This window comes from Typopeltis vanoorti, chromosome 25 (assembly GCF_054136105.1).
Source record: "Typopeltis vanoorti isolate ZY-2024b chromosome 25, IOZ_Tvanoo_1.0, whole genome shotgun sequence".
Classification (NCBI taxonomy): domain Eukaryota; kingdom Metazoa; phylum Arthropoda; class Arachnida; order Uropygi; family Thelyphonidae; genus Typopeltis; species Typopeltis vanoorti.
Genome location: NC_143573.1, coordinates 81039051 through 81062182, shown reverse-complemented (window position 1 = coordinate 81062182; position 23132 = coordinate 81039051). Strand labels below are relative to the sequence as shown.

At 38.2% G+C, this 23132-nt stretch overlaps 1 protein-coding gene across 8 annotated transcripts in view; it reads right to left on the bottom strand.

Annotated features, from left to right (window-relative positions):
- The window catches only part of LOC150092876 (single-stranded DNA-binding protein 3-like), an 846537-nt gene that overhangs the window by 120892 nt on the left and 702513 nt on the right, over positions 1–23132 (bottom strand). The window lies entirely within an intron of this gene.

Here is a 23132-nt window from a genome sequence, read left to right as displayed (position 1 = left end):
AAAAAGAATTCCGACTCCATCTGGTAATGTGTTTCTTAGACTACTCTGAAGTTTTTGACTATGTTGAGTATGTGAAACTGTGGGAAGTAATGGAAAGAATTGGTTTTCCTCAACACACTACAGGTTGATAGGCATCATGTTGGAGGCTTAATGGATTTTTTACAACACTCAAAAAGAATTAAAATAGAATTTAATACTTCCTATATTTCGTCCTAGTCACTAGGACATCTACGGGGATTACAAAAACAATTAATGTAACATATACACAAATAGCAAACAATACTAAGCCCAACCACGTGGGTGACACTAAAGTCCTATCCAGGTAGAGCGCCCTCTAAGGGCAGTAGTAGGTGGCCTGGAATGTAAGGTGGGAACTCTGGTGATGAGTGTTTTCCAAATCTTCGGAAGCTTAATGCAACCATATTTATTGAGATTTGGTTGGTTTTTGAGAGCTGCTGCTGCTTCTAAGAAAAGTCTCTCTTTCTTGAATTTGCTGTAGTGGAGCATGGTGGTTTTCTTCCATGATACCCTGTGGGTGGTGTCCAAAACATGGTCTGCCAAGCCTGAATGGCCATAGTTGTGTTTGAAGATGTAAGACTTGTGTTCCTCTAGACGGATGGATGGACAGACAGGCAGATCAGCATCCATCCATCTAGAGGAACACAAGTCTTTGATAAGGAGGTTGAAAGATCATGCTACAGTGGTAATTTTAAGTTTTATTACAGTTATTTTTATTCAAAACAAGTGATAAAATTTGTTACAGTGACAACTGCACACAATTCATTAATAAAGAAAGAACACATGCAAAATGATTTTGCATTGCTTTTTTTCTCTCTAGGATTTTACTGATTTCACAAATTATTGAGGAAAACTATATACAGTTTGACAGTTCAGTTAACCAGTTGATGATACTGTCCGGAAGTAAATGCAAATTCCTGAGGCCTCCAGGAAAGGAGTGTATGGGCAGTCATCAGTGATATGATACAGTCTGCACGGCACCACACATTATTATGACACCTCCAGGGAGTCCAAAGACTGATTGAGGGAGGGTACCTATTCTACAACTCTCCATCTCCACCAATGCCATCTGCTGCACAACACCACTGGTATTTTCACGGACAATCACAACCATCCATGCCCACGGTGGGATTCGAACATGCAGCCTTTTTAGCTGGAGAGCGGATATGCTGACCACTTGGCCAACCAGGCTGGCAAATGCAAAAGGATGACTGTGAAATTCCCCATAGATGTAAAAGTGTGTGTAGAAGCCTTGTCCAGGTAGATTGAATCCTGGCAGTTTGGTAGTTGGATCTGTGATCAGGTACTTGTTTGTTCAATCCAGAGTCTTCTCCACCAATACTGGGGACTATCATCTGGTAATTCCACAAGCCATATGGAAGATCTGGAGGCAAGGCGGCATGTTAGAGGTGAAGAGATATCTTGATGAATAGGAAGATACATGTTATTTCTGATTTTCTTTATTTCTTTGATGATAGCTTCTTCTCTTCTGAAGCATGGAGGAGTGATGCATGAAAGAAGTGGTAACCCTGGGAGAGGAGTAGATTGTAAGGTACCAGAAGTGGTTCTCATTGTTATGTTAAGCTGTGTGTCCAAGAGTCACATGGTGACTTCAGCTCCAAATTGGCAAACAATACTCTGCAACAGGAAAGACTAGTGCAAGGTCTGCTGTTCTAAGAGTAAAGGCATTACAACCCCCAAGCTTGTCAGCTTGTTTATGATGGCAGATATTTTTATGATGGCTTGTTCCAGGCAGATATTTTTAATTTAGTCTTTTCCAAATGTTTCCAGTAAGTTAGACTATGGTCAAGTGTTGTAACACTAAGGTAACGAGATTTATGACTTATTTCGTGGATTAGACTTATTTCATGGATTAGAATCCTTATGCAGAAGTTTATTTTTAGTTTTCTTAGGGTTATTTAGGTGGAAAGAACAAACAATAGTTTTGCTGGTGTAGTGAACTCAGATCTTCGCTCAGTGTTTCCTCAAGGTCTTGGAAAGATACTGTTTGGTGGCAATAGCTATCATCAGCATCTTTTGAATTATTCTCTAACACGTTGAGACCAGCAAGTAAGCAAGAATACATGCGTTCTTTTGGTGAAAGTTAATGGTGTTGTGTTCTAAGATTATATTATTTGCATATAATATGCAACTAATTATTTTTTAATATTCTGCTCATGCTGCTGATTATTAGCAGCATGAGCAGCATATTAGCAAAACTGCTAAGTTATTCTGCTAACAGCTCAGCAGTACAAAAAACAATCCTCTTTTAAAAAAGAATCCCATAAACATTAATAATACTTGCAAAAAAAAAGTTTGTGCATCCACTTTTAGTAATAACAGTGCCCTAAAAGACAATATAAGTGATAAGCATTATCAATTATTGTCATCAAAGCCAGACCTATTGTTCCTATTGAACCTCAGCTAGCAACATTAATGGTTATCATCCATCCAAACGTCAAAGTCATATACCTTGAATGGTGAAAGGCATAGCCTGGACATTATTACCATCACAAGGGTGACATGTACCATCATTAGAACTAACATCCCTTATCAGAGAGTGCTAAACCTTAAATCTCCAATGTTTGATCAATTGAAGCTCAAAATTTTCCAAGGGTACAAATGATCAAAATTTATGTTAGAGTCCTCTTGCATTCATTTGCTGTCGCTATCATTTTAAAAATTATGATAATTACTTTGTCCTCTTTGATTACCTTTATCTAAAGCTTAATCTTCAGCAGTCCAAATTCCAAACAGTGAGGTCCTCTTCCATGAAGAGACTTCAACATTCAGAACTCAAACTGGCTTCCTTTCTATTCTGATCAACGTGTCAAAGATACAGAGGTACATGCTGTTAGCAATGACCTAACGTGGATAGAGTGGCAGATAGCTATTAATCTACCCTGCAAGAACACCAGATAATCATCAGCATCTAGCTAACATCCTTGCACTTCTCTTAATGAGCACTCCTACTAAATACACTATAGAATTCAACTCTTCTGAAGATGTTTATGTGGAGAGGAAAAATATCGCAGATGAGATGTTTTGCATGTGTAAGAAGTGCAGCATACTTATGGATTATAAGCAATCATTGAATGTAAGTGGTGGCAGGCAAAAGATTGTGGATGTAGCTATGGGAGTAAGAGTTGAGTGCTTGAGTCGTAACGGTAGTGTCGTGACGTGTTTTCTTGACGTTCGAATCCGCCATCTTGCTAAAAGTCACTTTCATAAAATAAAGGAAAACTAATTGCAAATTAATCACCGATCTAAGGGTAGAGAAATTTCTATTATACTGCGCCACTCTATCCTTAGATAAGTCTATATGAATTAGTAGGATCAATTCAAAATTAGTTAGTAGTCTTTTCATTCATTCTGGCCGAAGTATTTATTTTCTTTCTGGGATTCCTGCTAGATCCGAATTTTTGTGAACGGTGCAGTAAAAAGAAATTCAGGCAAACACAATATTTAAATTAACAAACAAAACATTTAATATATGGTTATATAACAAATACATAAATTCCACTTCTTAACATGACAACTCAGTCAAGTTAGTATATCAAGTCAAGTCATTCATATTAATCCAATCTTTCAAACTTTCTCAAACAAATTCACAGTTTCAGAATCACAAAGTTTCTTTACTCAAATTATTACAATAGAATTTCTTATTTATTCAGTTTCCATGTATCTCTCAGCTACACTCTACGATTAACTCATAACAGGCACTAACCACGGTAGATATCACTTCAATGTCTATATTTTCAACTCTCAGCCTCGATGATAAGCTACAGTTAATGTTAGAAACAGCGCAACGGAACTAATACTTAAATCTGCATACACTGAAATAAACTAATATGACTGTCCTTACCAGAAATAATCTTCAGTACTTCCAATATTTTGTGAGCACACTTTCAAATTGTATTTATCACACTTGCAAAACACTAAATAACTAAAACATTACTAATCGCGCTTCAAAAATCCAGATAACAACTATAAGGTACATTAATTATTCTTATTTATCATTCATCAACTAGTTTAACTCCGTACAATTCCCTTTCATGGTAGTACAGAAATAAGTCGTAATTGTAGACTGACTGGATTTATTCAGTATTCTTCTTTGAATGTCCAGTTCTCTAATTATCCGATTACGGCAATAATTTCTTTTTATTACTACGGCTGGTTTTGCTTTCAGCCAACTATAAGATTCACTTATATAAAAAAATATCTACTCAACTCCTATCCTTAGGAATCTTTTAATTACTTCTACTTCTTCAGTTTACTTCCTTGCTACCTTATAGTTCCAAAGTTCCGTTCCGACTCCCTACTTACTACTACGTATCTATTTTCTCTTCTCCTCTACAAACGCTCCCTTCACACGCGCTCGTTTATTTCCACGTGTCTCTATGACAACCGATAGACGTAAACATTCTCGCGAATGTTACATTAGGTTATATAACTACATTCAGTCATTACATAACGTTAACTTTCATGAAAAGAATAAATAGAATATTTGCATTCCAATAAATGCGTAGTTAAATTACAAATATAAGTTCTTACAATATTGACAAAATAATAAATAAAACAGCTTAATAATATTTAATACAGAATCTATTTACCATTAAAACATTTCTTTGATTAAGCAATTAAATATTTGACATAATTAAGGTAGTTATATGATATCAATTACAATTTATGTTATTTACATCAAATAATATTTACAAATATAGTTCTTGTGATGGAAAGTCATGTTGGATTCTGAATCAAACAACATTTATTCTATTTTCTACATAATTAGAATCCAACAGTAGAATAGTGGGCAAAAGGGGTGATGAGTTAGCAAACTTGATTGGTAAGACAGTGTGCATAGATGATGATGAGTTATCAGTGGTAAGTGGTATGAAAGCCGGTAGCAAGTTATCGGTGGTGAGCAGTAAGACTGAATGTGGAAGGTATGAAAATGCAATTTATGTAAATAGCACTGAAAAACTAATTCAAGATATGAAAGTGGAGTTAGCAAAGATGAGGCAAGATATTAAACATATAAGGAATGAACTGAGAAGAATTATGGATTTGTATGGGAATGCAAGGAAGAATGGGACAAAAGATTTGAAAGAAATACTGAATGACTTGAGAGTGGCAATGTACAGAAATTTGATGATAAGAGGTGTGGTGAATGAAAAAGTGCACAAGGTCTGTTTTCCAGAAGGTAGAATGAGCAGGGTGGTTGAAGCATTGGATAAGAGGAGTACATGAGCAAAAGAGTCGTTAGTGGTAGTTGGCACAAATGATTTGACTGATAACAAGCAGAATGTGAGGAGGATGCCATGAAGCTGTCAGGGACAGTGAAAGATTAGGTAAGGTAGTCAGCATGTTGCCCAAGTATAACAACGACAAGTTGAGAAGGTAAGAGAGAATTATGAATGTGTGGAATGATTAGTTTGAAGGGCAGATAGAGCTGTATAAAAGAGATGGACTACATTTGAATGGATCTGAGTCAGTTGGAAAAACTGCTGCTGCAAGAGAGAGAGAGAATGACTGAAGTGAATGTAAGACCTGGGGAAGCAAGATGTGTTTGTGGAGGAGCTGAAGAGTAAGGTAGGCATGTTTGTGAGTGGTGCAAGTGAAGAGAATGAGAGACAGGAAAACAATTGTAGTGATGGTTTCAGGAGTAGATTGTGTGTGTGCGCGCGCGCGTGTGTAAGAAAAGATTAAGAAAGTCAATGATGTGGGGTGACATTCAGGTCTGGGGAGGAGTGTAATATCACTAATTACAGATGAGAGAGTGTAGATGAGTCATGTCTGAGAAGTGGAGTTAGTGAAACTTGTTATAGAAACAAAAATGAGCTAGTGTGTGTGTGTTTACATATGTTAGAAGTATTCAAAACAAGGGGAATGAAAGTGTAGCACTGATATAGTTCACTCACCCAAAAAACTGTTAGTATAAGTGAGGCATAGTTGAATGAGGATGACATTCTGACAGGAATAGAGATGGAGGGATATGTAGTCTTTCACAAAGACAGACAAAGCAAAAAGGGAGGAGGAGTGTTATTAATGATGGCAGAGGACTTGTGCCCATCTAGGGTGAAGATGCAAGGAGCAAATACTGACAGTGGTTTGGAAGCAGTATGGTGTGAAGTGGAGGTGGACAGGATGAAATGCTTAGTAGGATGTTGCTATAGACCTGGTAATGGGAAAGGCAAAGAAAATGTTTAGACAAACTGGTCTGGCTAATAAGAAAAGTGTGATCATAACAGGTGATTTCAATTATGATAATATAAACTGGAATGGTAGGAGACAGGAACCAAAAAGAATCAATTTCTTGAGTTTTTAAAGAATAACTACCTTAAGCAGAACATAACAGAGGCCACACATGGATCAAGAATCTTGGATTTGATTATCTCATCAGAAGATGATATTATTACTATTGACACCTTCAGGGAGTCCAAGGGACTCATCGAGGGAGGGCACCAACTCTACAAATCTCTTTCTCCACCATTCACTCCACCAACTACAACAAACTGTAACTACCATCATCATCTACATCAACGCCATCTACCATGCACCACCACCGGTATTTTCACAGACAATCACAAACATTCATGCCCGTGTTGGGATTCGAACCTGCAGCCTTTTCTCCAGCCTGCGGCTGCAGAGTAGATATGTTAACTACTTGGCCAACCAGGCTGGCAATATTTTTGTAAATGAAGTGTGACATCATCTTCCAGTTGGTGAAAGTGACCATAAAGTAATCATTTGGGTGGTGGCCGGCCATATCAGGACTTTTGTGAGAAAGAGTTATATGTGGATTCATAAAGTGGATGATTATGGAAAACTCAGGGTATTTGGAAGGTCAGGAGATTAAATAAGGTAGGAGTAAAATGGATGACTGAAGAGGTGAAGCATGCAATCTGGAAGCAAAAGGCATCGTGGAGGCAGCACAAGATGAGTGGAGATAATTAGTTACATGAGGAATACAAAGGGCAAGCAAGAAGGTGACTCACTTCGTAAGAGTAGCAAAATTTGTGGTACGAGCACAAATGATGCTAAAAGAAATCCTAAGGATTTTTTTTTTGATATGTGGCCAGTAGAAGGAAGAATGATTATGGAAGGTTGATATCGGTCAGTGATAATGTGAGAATGATAAACACTGAGGAGGATATAGTAGAGGTGTTAAATGAGCAGTTCATTAAAGTATTCCATCCTTGTGATTGTAACATAATGCAAAACTTGAGAGCAGTAAGAATGGGGGAGGGGGGGGGGGGAACCACCGATGGTGAGTAAACAGGAGATATATGAAGAATTGAGTAAACATCATGTCAACAAGGCCATGGGTTCAACAAGGCAAAGATTCTTTGAGTGGGACATTAGTGAATAGGGAGGAGACATCAAAACTGACCATTATGTCAGTGTGTTTGAGTGTAAGGTTTTCTATGCTGGCTTTGAAGTGGGCTGAATTTTTTATGTATGAAGGTGTGTTGCCAGTATAGTGTGAGAGAGCTTTGGCCAAATGTTTAGCTAGTTTGTATGTGGGGGAATCAATGCCATCCACTATGGGACGTAATGGCACATTTTCCTTGTGAATTTTTGAGAGTCCATAAATACGGGGAGGGGGGGCTATGGAGTTATATGGCTTTAATTTGTTAGTGATTTCCACAGACCAAGAAGTGACCTTCTTAAGGAGCCTGTGGAGTTTTCTAATTTGTGAGTTGGTGGGATTGTATTGGATAGGGAGGTAAGTGGCCAGATCTAACAATAGAGATTTCAGCTTACCTGTGTAATCTTTTTGGTTAAGCAATACTGTGGCATTCCCTTTGTCAGCTTTGGTGATTTCAAAGAATCTTTAGAGCTAATCCAAGCTAAATTTCCTCCCGATATCTCAGCCCTATTTCAGTTCACAATGAACTCAGGCTATTTTGTTTGGCAAGGAAAATTCTACAAGCAAATAGAGGGGACAGCCATGGGTTCTCCACTCTCCCCACCCTTGGCCAACTTTTATATGGAGACGTTTGAAGAGAAAGCCTTAAACTCTGCCCCACAAAAACCAACCGTTTGGCTTCGCTATGTAGATCATGTATTCACTATTTGGCCACATGGCTCCGATGCACTCCTCTCCTTCGTAACCCACCTAAACAACCAACACCCCCAGAATCAAATTAACCCTGGAAGAAGAAAAAAACAACTGCATTTCTTTCTTAGACACACTAGTCACCTGCCAACCTGATGGAACCTTGGTTTTCCCAATATATAGAAAATCCACCCATACAGGCAGATACATTCACCAACCCCCCCCCCCCCCCCCCTCACAACAATATGGAGTCATTAAGACACCATACAACAGGGCTAAACTTATCTGCTCAAATGACAATGCCCTAACCACAGAACTAAACCACATTCTCAACACTTTCTCAGCCAATGGCTATCCCCCCCCCCCAAAAAAAATCCAAAAATTATTGAAACCAGTAAACCACAACTCCCCACCCCCCCTCACAACAAGGATTACTCTAAATCCATCACCATACCCTATATCCGAGGCACCTCGGAAAAAATCACAAAAATCCTAAAAAAACATAACTTCTTGTTACAGACCATATAAAAAATTGGCATCCCTGATCCACTCTACTAAAGACCAACCTTCCCCCCTAGACCTACCTGGTGTATACCAGGTCCCTTGCAGATGTAAGCTGTCCTACTTTGGCCAAACAGGCAGGACAGCAAATATCAGAATTTCAGAACACAAGGACTACATCTGTTTTCATCAATACAGCCAACAGCCACTCTGGTCTTGCTGACCATGCTCTGGATACCTGCCATAGAATACGGTGGAAGAAAGCCAGGATAATACACTGTAGCAAATACAGATATGAAAGGCTTTTCATGGAATCAGCTTCAGCCCTAAGAAACGATCCTAACCTCAACAAATTTGGCTGCATGAGACTTCCTCAAATTTGGGAAACCTACATCAGAAGACCTTCAGCCAAATCGCCCGCTAGAGGGTACCAACAGGACTTTAGGAGAAATAATTAGCTTCCTACTTGTTCCTCACTTGCTGTTTGTTGTGCCTACGTGCACGTGTCTTGTACTTAAGTTCTTGAAAATGGCAACGTGACGTTGCCGAAATATAGAAATATATTAAAATTGAATTTAATGTATATCCTAGTACGTTGTAATTTCCTTAAATTATATAGTGAAAATGCATAACCAACGTTTAAGCCTTTCCATGAGAATCATATGGATTACTGTGCACAGATTTGGTTGCCAAGAGATGTTGGAGAGGGTCCAGAGATGATTGACTAAATTGGTTTCTAGTCTCTGGAATGCAGAATATGGGGACAGATTGAGAAAAATGCAAATTAGAGCCTAATGGATAGAAAGAAGAGGGGAGACACGGTCGAGATATAAATTGGTAAGGGATAATTACCAGATTAGCACGGATGAGATTTTTCATAAAATATCTGGAGACAGGGGGAGAATGAGAGGCCATTTTTGAAAGCTGTATAAGTAGGGTGTGAGGAGTAGATTTTTTTGTATGGAGAGCGGTGGGTGATTGGAATGCATTTCCTGGGAGTGTGGTGAGTGCAAGGACAGTGAATGTATTTAAGTTGTGGTACAATGAGCTATGTGTGTGAGAGAGTGGGACTCCTCCCCCATGATGAGTCTCTTGACTTTATGGAGGCCTGTTGATGATAATGTTAATAATAATAATAAATAGAAGAACTTTTGAATAATAACAGAATCCTAAATATGCAGTCACATAGTTGTTAAGATAACACACTTTTGCAGGTGCATGTGTGTATTAAAAAATAAAAATAAGTAAATAACAATAATAAAAAAAATATATATTTAATATAATTGAGGATAGCAAATTTCCAAACTTCTGGAATAGAAAGTTAGTTATTATGATTTAGTTTTTAGATTGTGAGATAGTGGCCAGAAGAACAAAATCTACAGTTCGATGCTTCTACAGACCAGGGAATGTAAAGGATGATGGGGACAGTATACATTGGCAGGTGATTATGGGGGACTTCAACTATGGGAACATACATTGGAAAGAGGAGATGGCATATGGGAGGAAGGAAATGGAAATTATGCAGTTACTAAGGAATAATTACCTGAGACAGCAAGTGATGGAATGTACGATATGTATGAGAGTGCCATATCTAGTAATTGCATCAGAGAATTTGTCTGTAACCAAAGTGATCCTATGGTCTTGACCTGGGAAGTGGAATTTTTGAGGGGATGTGTGGAATTTCCAAGGGTGGAATGACAAGGTTGGTAAGCATGATAAGCTTAGGAGATTGCTTGGACCAGTGCCATGGCATGCAAAACTGCAAGGGATGGATGTTGATAGTGCATGGCAAGTGCTAAGGAAGTGTTTGAAGGAAGTAAGGAGAATCAGGAGAAATAAATCAAGTGGGAATTAAATAGATGAATACCATCATTAAGTTTGATCTACAAAAGAAGAAAAATTTATGGAGGGAATTCCAGGAGAAAGGTGACCAGCAGTCACCTGAACAATGCAAAGCACAGGCTAGAAAGGTAACTAGTGTGGTAAGAAAGGCAAAAGCAGATTATGAAAGAAAATTAGCATTGCAAGCCAAACCCAACAGTTTTATCAGTATGATGCTGCAAGTAAAAGGAGGAATGTTCATGGCAGCATTTTAATAAATGCCAATGGTAAGGAGGTAAGTGAATCATGCAAAACAGTAGAATCACTAAGTGAACACTTTTCCAAGTATATCATCCAGGTGGAGATATAGCAGTTACAGGAGAGGAAGAGGCTAATATGAAAACTGAGGTCAATGAAATGGAGGTGCATAGCATATTACAGAACCTTGATGTGAATACAACTATGGGATTAGATGATATACTGGCTCAAGTTTTATGAAAGGGTGCTAGGGAATTGGGAGTACCTTTGACCATGTTATTTAATTTAAGACTCGGCTCTGGGTTAATCCCAAGGGGGTGGGAAAGAGGGGAAAATAGTTCATTGCATAAAGGAGGCTTCAAGATGATGTAAATTATTGACTGATCAACATAACAGGAGTCGTAGTCAAGACTGAAGAAGTTGGTGAAGCGCAAACTAAAGTAACGGTTAGATAGAAATGAGATACTATATGGGGGAACAACATGGTTTTGTGAAAGGTAGGTCATGCCTCAGTAATTGATACTTTTATAATAGTGACAGCTGACATTTTATAATAGTGACAGCTGAGTTGGATAAAGGTAATGGGTTTACAGTGATACTGCTTGACTTTGCAAAAGCCTTTGACAGGATACTGTATGGAATTCATATCAATAAATTATTGCACATGGGGATGGATATAAAGTTGGTGAAGTTAATAAGAATGTAGTTGATGGAGAGATATCAGGAAGTAGTTTATTCAAGAGTAGAGTCCAGTAAGAAGCTTGTGACTAGTGGTGTGCCACCAGGCTCTGTTTTTTTGGCTGTTACTATTTAATTTGTTTGTCAACAATAAAGCAAAGGATCTGAGAGAAACTATTTGGTTATTTGCCAATGATGCAAAATTGGATAACACAATAGTTAATACAGATGATGTTAAAATTTTGCAGGACGATTTGGATAGATTGGCAGTCTGGGCAAAGGAGAATGAATGTCAGTTTAATGTGGCAAAATGTAAGGTTATGCATTTTGGGGTGAACAGATTACCAGCTGTATACCACACTGATGGAACGGTTCTCCAGGAAATTGATGAAGCCAGGGATTTGTGGATTTTAGTGGATAAGGAATTAAAGTTTATATGGCATATTGCAAAAGTGGCTAAAACAGATCATCAGATTACTTAGTTACTAAAGAATACTCTGATGAGCAGAAAAAAAGTGGGTTATTATGCCTCTTTAAAGAGCTTTGGTAAGATCTTGATTATTGTGTATAGATCTGGTCATCTGGGTTTCTTGGTGATGAGGAAGAAGTGGAGAGAATCCAGAGAGTTACGTGATCAAGATGGTAGCAGATCTAAGGAACCTTACAAGAACAGCTGAATATTTGTGGGTTATAAAAACTGGTTGACAGGCAGAAAAGGAGTGATATGATTGAGACATACAAATTACTGAAGGGTTTTCACAAGATTAATAAAGAGGAAATTTTTCAGAACAGGACTAGTGGCAGAAGAACTTGGGACCATTTTGGAAACTAAGACACAGTGTAGTTACCAGGAGAGTCAGGACTAGATTTTTTTGCTTGGAGAATGGTAAATGAGTGGAATAGGCTGCTAGTCTGTTGTGGGTACCATTGCTTTGAATGTTGGATAGTGCTTGGCAAGATGTTTAGGACCTCCTTCAGTGATTCCAAGGATAGAGTAGCCCATAATAATAAAAATTATAATTTAAATTAAATGATGAAATAAGATTTCAGCACTTTCTCTGAAGAAACATACTAATTTAAAAGAGATCTGGCTATCACAATCAGACCTACTAACTGGTATTGAGCGTCAAGGATACAGTATTTTTAGGAAGGACAAAGAGGATAGGAAAGGAAAGGGTGTGCTGCTAATGATATCAGATAACTTGAATCATGTTAGAGCTGAGACCTATGATCGTAGTACTATTACTAACAATATTTCATGTGGCAGTGAGTTTGAAGCCATCTGGTGTGAGGTAAATCTAACAAGATCAATTACATAGTTGGGTGTTGTTACAAACCCGGTGGATCGGCTGCTAGTGATGAAGAAATGCATCACCAAATAGAAAAGATAAGCTCGAAAAGAGTAATCATAATGGGAGACATTAATTATCCAAATATTGACTGGATAGCAGTAGAATCTCATGAGAAGAATGAAAATACATTTATTGAGCTGTTGCAGGACAACTTCCTCAAGCAGCATGTAACAGAAGGAACCCAAGGTCATAGTGTGTTAGATCTGATTATAGTGTCAGAGGCCGTTTCAGTTAAAGATGGAACTATTCTGCCTCTGGTTGGTGACAGTGATCATGCAGCACTCACTTGGGAAATGACTAAGTTTATGAATGTTCCATTCAAAAAAGGTTACATACTGAACTACAAAGCATAAAATCATGACCAACTGAGAAGAATACTGAGTTCAGTGGAATGGGATTGGTTGCAGGATGGAAAGAATATTGACAGTGCATGGGAAGCAGTTAAAGAATACTTAAATAATGCGATATCGAAATGTGTCCTGAGAGTTCGAAGAATAAACAGAATAGGAGTCAAATGGTTGAGTAATCTTATTAAGCAAGAGATTCATAAATAAAGGACAATGTGGAAGGAATACCGTTTGCTTAAGGATGACGTCCATTATGCAAAAAAGGAGTGAATCCACAAGAATTCTATAAATAAGCTGCAAGCAAAAGAAAGAATGAATATGAAAGAATCACTCTTATAAATTCAGATGGCGTGATGGATACAGATGCAGAAGAGGTTGTTCAGTTAATGAGTGCCCAATTTGCTAAAAGCTATCAACCTGGTGAACGCAACATTGAGCTCACTGTTACCTCTTCACTAAATGAAGAAATGCAGGTGTGTGAGGCCGAGGTTTTAGAGCTGTTGCACAAATTGAATAAGAATTCAGCAATAGGGATTGATGGAATATCAGTACGGGTGCTAAAAGAGTGTTCATCTGAACTGGCCATTCCTTTGACCAAGATGTTTAATATGAGTCTCAGAACAGGGAAGATTCTGCAGGAATGTATGGTAATTCCATTGCACAAGGGTGGTGCAAAGACCGATGTATTCAACTAATGACCAGTTAGTATCTCAGGAATGGTGGTGGTGAATATTTTGAAAAAATTGGTTAGAGCTTGCATTCAGAAATGAGTTAACAGTGAATCTCTACTTTGCAATGAGCAACATGAGTTTACTAAGGGAAGGTCATGTTTCAGCAACTTGCTCACATTAAATAACAATGTTACCATTGAACTAGACAAGGGGAATGGATACACCATGATATGGATTTTACTAAGGCTTTTGACAGAATACAGCATGGTAGACTGTTGCATAAATTGGAGAAAATGGGTTTGGGTTATACAATATTAGCATTGATGAGAGAATGGCTGCCTGACATCATCATCAAATTCCTGCCATGTACCCTCAAGGGGTGTACTGGATACGATAGTACTACATGAAAAAAATTACATTATTACTAACTTCCTATCTACAATTTTCCTCCAAATCAGTCTGTTACTTGTCAGGACTCCAACATTATCAGATCTTACATTTCTATCATCTAAGGCACTTTGTACTGTATCAATCCACCTATATCTTGGTCTTCCTCTGGGTCATTTTGCTGCCAACCTAGCAGAGAACACTTGTTTTGCTAATCTTTCTTCGCCCATTCTGTTTAAGTGACCACACCATCTGAGATTAGCTCTGCTAACGCATTCCTAGATGCTGACAATGTCAAGTTCTTTCATAATATCCTTGTTTTTAATATGATATTGCCATTGATGCCATCTGTCCATGCCTCTAATCTTTCTCAGGCCTCTCATATATGCAGTCTCTAGTCTTTGGTCAAGTGTTTTACTTCTGACCCAGCTCTCAGATGCATAAGTTAAAACTGGTTTGAACACTATCTTGTATACAGCTAATTTAGTATTCTGACTAATTTCTCTCTTATTCCATATGAATTTATTCATTTGACTTCTCACCATAACAGCTTTGCTGATTCTGTTGTCTATTTCTATATTTAATTTACCATCTTAACTAAAAATCGTGCCTACATAGCTGAAATGTTTTACTTGTTCCACAGGTTCTCCATTCACAACACAGTTGACATTTTCAATGATTCTGCCTATTTTCATTGTCTTTTTATTGCTGACCTTCATACCATATCATACAAGAGTTATTCAATTTAGTCAGAGAATCTTGCAGACTTGTAGCAGATTTATTTAGAAGTATAACATCATCCGCATAAAGCAAAGAGCTGATATTAACAACTCCAATTTTGATATCATGTTTAATACCACTTTCCTTCATAATGTGATCCATATAGATAATGAATAACAGAGGGGATAATGTACATCCCTGTCTCACACCAGGTTTAACATTAAACCATCTTCCTATACTTCCTTCAATTCTAACTGCTGACTTACGACTCAAATAAAGACTAAGTACTTGATATAATGCCCCATTGACACCATATAACTGTAGCGTATTGAATAGCTTCTCTCTTGGCACCTTCTCATATGCCTTTTAAATCGACAAAACTTAAATACAGATCTTTGTTATATTCCTATGATTTCTCCACTATCTGTCATAAAGTGAAGATCTGATCCTGACAGCTTCTATTTGACCTGAATCCAGCTTGTTCTTCACCAAGCTTTTCTTCCACAATTCTTCTCAACCGTTTCTCAAGTATACTTGCATATATCTTATCAGGAACACTCAACAGGGATATACCTCTGTAATTCTCACATTCAGTTTTATTTCCCTTTTTATATATAGACAGAAGCCTATAATATAAAAGATAACATTCAAGGACCAGCAATCATAAAATGCGAAATAGAGTATGCTATACAAACAAGTAAAACAGGAAAAGCCAGTGGACCAGATGGTGTGCAAACAGAATTTTTAAAATTAATCGAACCAGATAACATCAAACTTCTTGAAAAACTATTTAATAAAATATATGAAAGTGATGAATTTCCATCAGATTGGCTCAAATCTACATTTATCACTATCCCAAAGAAACCCAAAGCGAATTCCTGTGGTGACTTCAGACTTATTAGTCTAATGAGCCAAACATTAAAAATATTTTTGAAAGTAATTCAGAATCGCATTTATAGAAAAAGTGAAGAAACTCTAAGTGAAACACAATTCGGCTTTCGGAATGGTTTTGGTACTAGAGAGGCCCTTTTCTGTACCCAAATATTGATACAAAAATGCATAGAAAAACAGAAATCTGTCTTTATGTGTTTCATAGATTTTGAAAAAGCATTCGACAAAGTCAGACACACCAACTTAATAGAAATCCTTCAACAAATAAGGCTAGACGAACAAGACATAAGACTAATAACAAATCTGTATTGGAATCAGTCAGCTACCGTTCAATTAGACAACATTACCACCAGTGATATTAACATCAAAAGAGGAGTGAGACAAGGATGTGTGCTCTCACCACTCCTGTTCAACATATATGCAGAGGTAATCTTTAAAAAAGCATTGGAAGAATGTCCAGAGGGAATCACAATAAATGGAAAGATTGTTAACAACCTACGATATGCAGATGACACTGTGCTAATTGCAGATAACATTATGGATCTCCAAAAACTCGTTGACAGAGTATACATAGAAAGCCAAAGAATGGGGATAAATATAAACATCAACAAGACAAAATACATGATCATCAGCAAACATCCAGCCTCATCAATGAAACTGACACTCAATGGGAAAAATATTGATCTAGTGTCAAGATATAAATATCTTGGTTGCTGGCTTAATGAATGGTGGGATCCAGAAATAGATATAAAGACAAGGATTGAAGTTGCACGGCAGTCCTTCATGAAAATGAGAACACTATTCTGCAATAAAGACCTAAACACGGAAGTCAGATGCCGAATGCTGAAATGCTACGTGTGGTCTATTCTGCTCTATGGAGTTGAAACATGGACATTGAAGGCGACAACCATCAAGAAAATCGAAGCCTTTGAGATGTGGCTATACAGAAGAATGCAAAAGATATCATGGACAGAAAAAATTACCAATGAAGATGTCTTAAAATCCATTGGCAAAGCTAAACATCTTGTACAAATAATCAAGAAACGAAAAACATCATATCTTGGACACATCATGAGAAACAGCAAATACCAACTTCTACAAACTATTTTGGTAGGAAGAATTGATGGCAAAGGAACTAGAGGAAGAAAAAGAATATCATGGTTTGACAACATCAAGACGTGGACAGGAAAGAGCAGTGCACAACTGTTCAGATTAGCACAAGAGCGCAGTTTGTTCGCCAAGATGGTCGCTGACCTTCGATAGAAGATAGCACAATAAGAAGAAGATATATAGGTACTATGAGAGCTCTACTCCAATCATTGGGAATTCGTCCTTCTTTCCAGGCTTTCTGAACTATGCAGTGCAGCCACTGGAAGACTCTTATTCCACCATACTTCAGCATTTCTGGTCGAATATCATCTACTCCTGCTGCCTTTCCACATTTCAAACCTTTGATGGCTTTATCTACTTCAAGTATGGATATGTATTCCTTACTGCATGCCTGGTCAGTGCTTTTTACCACTGTGCTGTCATCACTGCTTGTTTCATTTAGCAGTTTTTCAAAGTAATTACTCCATACGTCAAGGATATCTTTTTCTCCCGTTTTCATGTCACCTTTATCATCTCTAACTCCTTTTACAGCACTCTTTCCTCCATTCCTAAGCTTCTTCAACAACAACCTCCAGAATATTTTGCCACCTTCTTGATATTTATATTCTATATTCTTGCCAAAGTCCTCCCGTGACTTTTGTTTAGCTAGTTTTACACAGTGTTTAGCATTCTTGCTTTTGATATGCTTTTTTCTTTTCCTTCACTGCCTCTTTAACTTCCTGTGTCCACCATGGAGTTCTAATTTTTCTACCCTTGCAGATAACTTCACACATGCCTCTCTAGCTGAATCAATCAGGGATTTTTTCAAGGCTTGCCACTGAATCTCCAAGGTTTGATTCCTTTTCTGAAACTCTTTCATTTTTTCTTCAATAATCTTTGTATATTTTAGTCTACAGTTCACATCTGAGAGCTGCTCAAATTTTATGCGCTTTAAAACTTTCTTACATGTTATTCTTTTCAATATGAAATTCAATTTTATCCTGCTCAAGACTAAATAGTGATCACTTCCAATTTCAAATCCTCTGTACACTCTGGTGTCCTGCACCAGGGAGAAAACATCAATAATAACATCAATAAAAACATCAATAATATCATAGTCAATGAGACTTTACTTATTCCTTGCCTCTTCTTTCTCCATGTGAATTTGTGCACATTTTTATGGTGTAACATGGTGTTAGTAATAACCAGTCCATGTCCTGAGCAGAAATCCAACAGATATTTGCCATTATTATTAGCTTTGCTCTTTTTTCCAAATTTTCCCAAAATATTTTTGTATGTCTCACAATCATTTCCTACTCTGCTATTTAGATTCCCAACAAGGACCAACTTTTCCTTTTTCATTGTGTCAGTTGCTTTTTCTAAAGCCTCAAAAAATTCCTCCACTTCTACCTTAGTAGAACCTTCTGTGGGACCATAGGCACAAATAAGTCTCGTTGTCCAGTTCCCCATTCTCATATTTGCCCACATTGCTCTACTTGAGACTGACTGCCATTCAAGAAGATTAGCTTCATATTTTGTGTTGAATACTATGGCAACTCTTTCTTTTCTTCGATTGTCATTGCCTGAACATAACATTTTGTATTTATTGCTCAGAAAGATCTCACCAGTTTTTGTCTTTTTTGTTTTCTTCACCCTTATTATGTGGATCTGGTACTTATCTAATTCCTCAGCTAGCTCCATTTCTTTGCCATTCAGGCTTCTTATGTTGGTACCAATCTTTAACTCTGGTGATGTTGAGTTTGGGTGTGTTTTCAGATTTGTTCCAGTAGCTGACTTTTCGCTGTTTGCCCTGGTTCCCTGGCGAAAACAATGGGGGGGGGGGGGCTTGTTTAACCGGGCGACTCCCCAGCCGGCATGAAATTTTGTCATGTTGTACCATCATTTTTTATTTTGGTTTAACAATAAGAATACAATTTGGTCGGCTAAATCCCAAATTGCCAGCCCATCCTCGTTCGTTCAATATGCAAGTAGATATCCAACAGGGTGCACCACGAGAAGGTGAGGATTGGACATTACGTCAGGAGCCCTGGTCAGTTCTCTGCATTCCTTTAAAGGCTATGTGGAGGTTCTTCAATATCTTGAGAACCTCCAATTCATCTATCTCTGTGCCCACATATGTCTCTGTAACATATCACAACATTAACCTCACTTGGATGATATGCCCTTGCAAAGTGGTCACTCAGTAACTCAACTATTTTATTTGCTTTTGTCACCTCATCACAGTAAGCACTCATTAAGTTTATTCTTCCATAGTCATTCTTCTTCGTACATGTCACATAATAAAAGAACCCTTTGGGATTTCCTTTTGCCTGCTCTGCTAGATTCTTCTCGTAATCTGATTTTGCCTTCCTTATCATGTTGGTCCCCTATTCTTGTCTGACCCTTGTACTGTTTATGAGCTTGCTGGTCACCTTTCTCCACAACATTTTCTTTTTCTGCAGCTCATGCTTAATGATACTACTCGTCCATCTCACTCCTACACAATTAACCCTCCTGACCTTGGGTTTAAGTGGTGTACAACATAGATCAGTGCTTGGTCCACTGTTATTCAATCTATACATTCATGATATCGGGAAGGATTTGACAAGCAACATACAGTTATTTGCTGATGATGCAAAGATAGGTAGGGTAATCAGGAATGCGCTGATATGTAGTACTTGCAGAATGATTTGAATAGGCTAGAATTGTGGGCATGGGAAAATGAGTGTCAGTTCAATGTGAGTAAATGTAAAGTCATTTACTTTGGCATGTTTAGATATCCGATGTCATATTATATTGGTGGGATTAGGCTAGAAGAAAGTGATGAGGCTAGGGATCTTGGATTGTTAATAGACAGGAAGTTGAAGTTTAGCAGCCACGTGGCAAAGTTTGCAAAGACACTCCAAAGGTAATTGCAATGCTGAAACGAACATTCACATGTAAAGATAAGAATGTTCTTTTTCCTCATCAGGACGACATCAGCTAACACTGAGCCCAGTGGAGCCTAGAGTGGATAATGCTGGGTATAGAAACAACGTCATTTATATGCTTTATACTAATGCCAGAAGTATCCGGAATAATGGAGAAGAATTGGTGGTGCAGATAGTATCAGCCTGGGCAAAAATATCTCAAACTGCCAGATTGGTGCAATATCAGGATACTTCTCTGTATATGCTAAAAACCTGATGAAGATGGAGCAAAGTGACTTCTTTAAATTGAAAAGTGAGAGCCAGCATTGTGGAGTATGAACTAAACAAGGAAATAGCTATGACGTTCTATGCTGGAAATAGTTATGCAAAGTAATAACACTTTGCATTACTATAATTTCAATGATATGCAATTATTTTTATTTTATGTGAATCTCACTATGAAAGGTTTTAAACATACAGTGCATGAGTATTAATGCCATGGATAGGATAAGAGTAAAAAAAAATTTGGAAATCCTACCTCCAGAGACTGACACAAAAGTTTCTCAAATTAATTCAAGTCTCCAATACGCAGGGATTAAATCTTCAACCTAAACACATTCACAAAAGGACAAAGGCAAATAGCAGTTTGATCTGTTGAACTGAACTTTCCATAGTATGAAAAAGAGCTATAATATAATGGTGAGGATAGTTATTTTTAATAAATAACTAAGGAAAACTGCTTTGTTTGAATTGGGATATTGCTATCCAGCTAAGGCCATCTGCTATGGATTACTGGACTACTGAACTTTCTGATGGTGTATGGAATCCAATAATTAAAATATTTTACAAACAGGACATTAATTTGTTCCATCATTGAGTGGTGGTGTAAATAGGGCAGCGAGAAATATGAGATTCTTGCTTGAAGTAGTACGAAAGAAGACACAAAGAGGAAAGATAGTGTGTGTTGCCTGGGTATGATAATGACGAGCTGAGCAGAAGAGCAATAATATTGAATGACATAATAGCTAGAATGTGTGACAAGAGAGGTCTGGAATATGTGGAAGCTTGGGGTGTGTTTGAGGACAGAGAGGAATTGTATGTGAGAGACCGTTTACGTTTGAATGAGGAAGGACGTAGGCATCTGGAGAGATTGCTGTTCTGAACAAGTCAGTGTGTCCCAGGGAGGATGGTAGCAGGGATGGCCTCTTGTGGGAATGGGTACTTGGGAGAAGGGGGACGAGATCAGCTAACACTGAGCCCAGTGGAGCCTAGAGTGGATAATGCTGGTATAGAAACAACGGCATTTATATGCTTTATACTAATGCCAGAAGTATCCGGAATAAGGAAGAAGAATTGGTGGTGGAGATAGCATCAGCCTGGGCAAAAATTATTGGGATCACTGAGACGTGGCTGACAGAAGAGGATATAATAACAGGAATAGAAGTCGCTGGGTACAGCATTTTTCGGAAGGACAGGAAGGGAAAGCATGGTGGTGGAGGGAGTACTGCTTATGATAAGTGACGACCTATGTCCTCAAAGAGTGAAGACTTTGGAAGGCAGTGGCACTAATGATTTTGAAAGCATATGGTGTGAGGTAGAGGTGGGCAAGACAGGATATTTACAGGGGTGTTGCTACAGACCCATGAGCACAGAGGGTAGGGACCAGGAAATATTTAGACAGCTGAGTTTGCCAAGTGCAAGAAGAATGATTGTTATGGGAGATTTTAACTACAGTAATATAAATTGGGGAGAGGAAGATGCATATAGCAATAAGTGAATTGAATTTCTAGAATTCTTGAGGGACAAATGTCTTAGGCAACAAAATAGAGGGAACAAGAGATTCAAGAGTTGTTTTGGATTTGGTTATAGCATCAGAAGAGTTGATAATAACTGAGATGACATCTCTCCCACCAGTTGGAGAGAGTGACCATATGATTTTGACTTGGAAAATGAATAGACATGCAGAAGTATCAAAGAGACGGGAAAGTATGTGGAATTATAAGGCAGGTGATATAATAGTCTAAGACGTCAACTTAGGAAAGTTTCATGGAGGGAGGAATTGGAAGGCCGGGATATCAATAGTGCACGGGAAATTATGAAAGAATATTTGTTAGCAGCAACGGTAAGTTGTATACCACGAGCGAACAAGAGGACAAAATTTGGAGTAAAGTGGATGGCAAACAATATTAAACAGGAATTGAATGCGAAAATTAAGCTATGGAAGAGATATAAGGACACAGGTGAACAGAAGATGCATGAAGAATACAAGACACAGGCCAGAAGAGTGACTAGTATGGTAAGGAAGACAAAACTGGAATATGAGAGGAGATTGGCCCTAAAATCCAAAGGAATGTTTTAGATATGTGGCCAGTAGGAGAAGAAATGACTGTGGAAGAAGGATATTGTGGGATAAAAATGGGAATAGCGTGACCGATGCAGAGGACATAGTGGAATTGTTCAATGAAAACTTTATTGGAGTATTTCATCCTGGAGGAGTCAGTTTTAATGCTAGAGGGATTGGGCAGATTCGAGGTTTAGAGGTTCAGGAGGAGGGTGTGTTTCAAATACTGAGTAATCTGGATGTCAGTCAAACTGTGGGACTGGATGGTATTTCACCACGAGTTTTGAGAGAATATGCTAGGGAACACACAGTGCCTTTGACCTGGCTTTTCAATGAAAGTCTGGCTGCAGGAAAGGTGCCCATAGAATGGAAGGAAGGTAAGATAGTGCCATTGCATAAGGGTGGTAACAAATGGAAGTGTCTAATTATAGGCCAGTTTGTGTGTCATCAGTAGTTGTTAAGATCTTGGAGAAAGTAGTGAGGGACAGTATACAGCATTGGACAGATGAGGTAATGTTAACTGTGAGAGTCAACATGGATTTGTGAAGGGGTGCTCTTGTTTTAGCAATATGCTAGCCTTTTATGATCAAGTTACAAGAGCATTAGATGAGAGAAAGGCATATACTGCCATTTTCTTAGACTTAGCAAAGGCATTTGACAGGGTGCCACATGATAAGCTGATATTTAAGTTGCAGCACATGGGTCTGGATGTCAGATTGGTCAACTGGATTCAGGATTGGCTGTCCAATAGGTATCAGAGTTGTGTATGGTGGGGCAGTTTCAAGGAAGCAGAGGGTTACAAGTGGGATCCCACAGGGCTCAGTAATGGGACCTATACTGTTTAACCTTTATATCAATGACACTGTCAGTGGATTACAAGGGGATATTCAATTGGTTGCGGATGATGCAAAGCTGGGAAGGATTATTAGTAATAGTGCAGAAGCCCTGCAAAAGGATTTGAATAAGCTAGATAGATGGGAAAATGAATGGGGGATGTCGGTTTAATGCAGCAGAATGTAAGGTCTGGAGGTTTGGGAAACATTGATGGGACGCTGCATACTCTATGGGAGGAGTTATACTGGAGGAA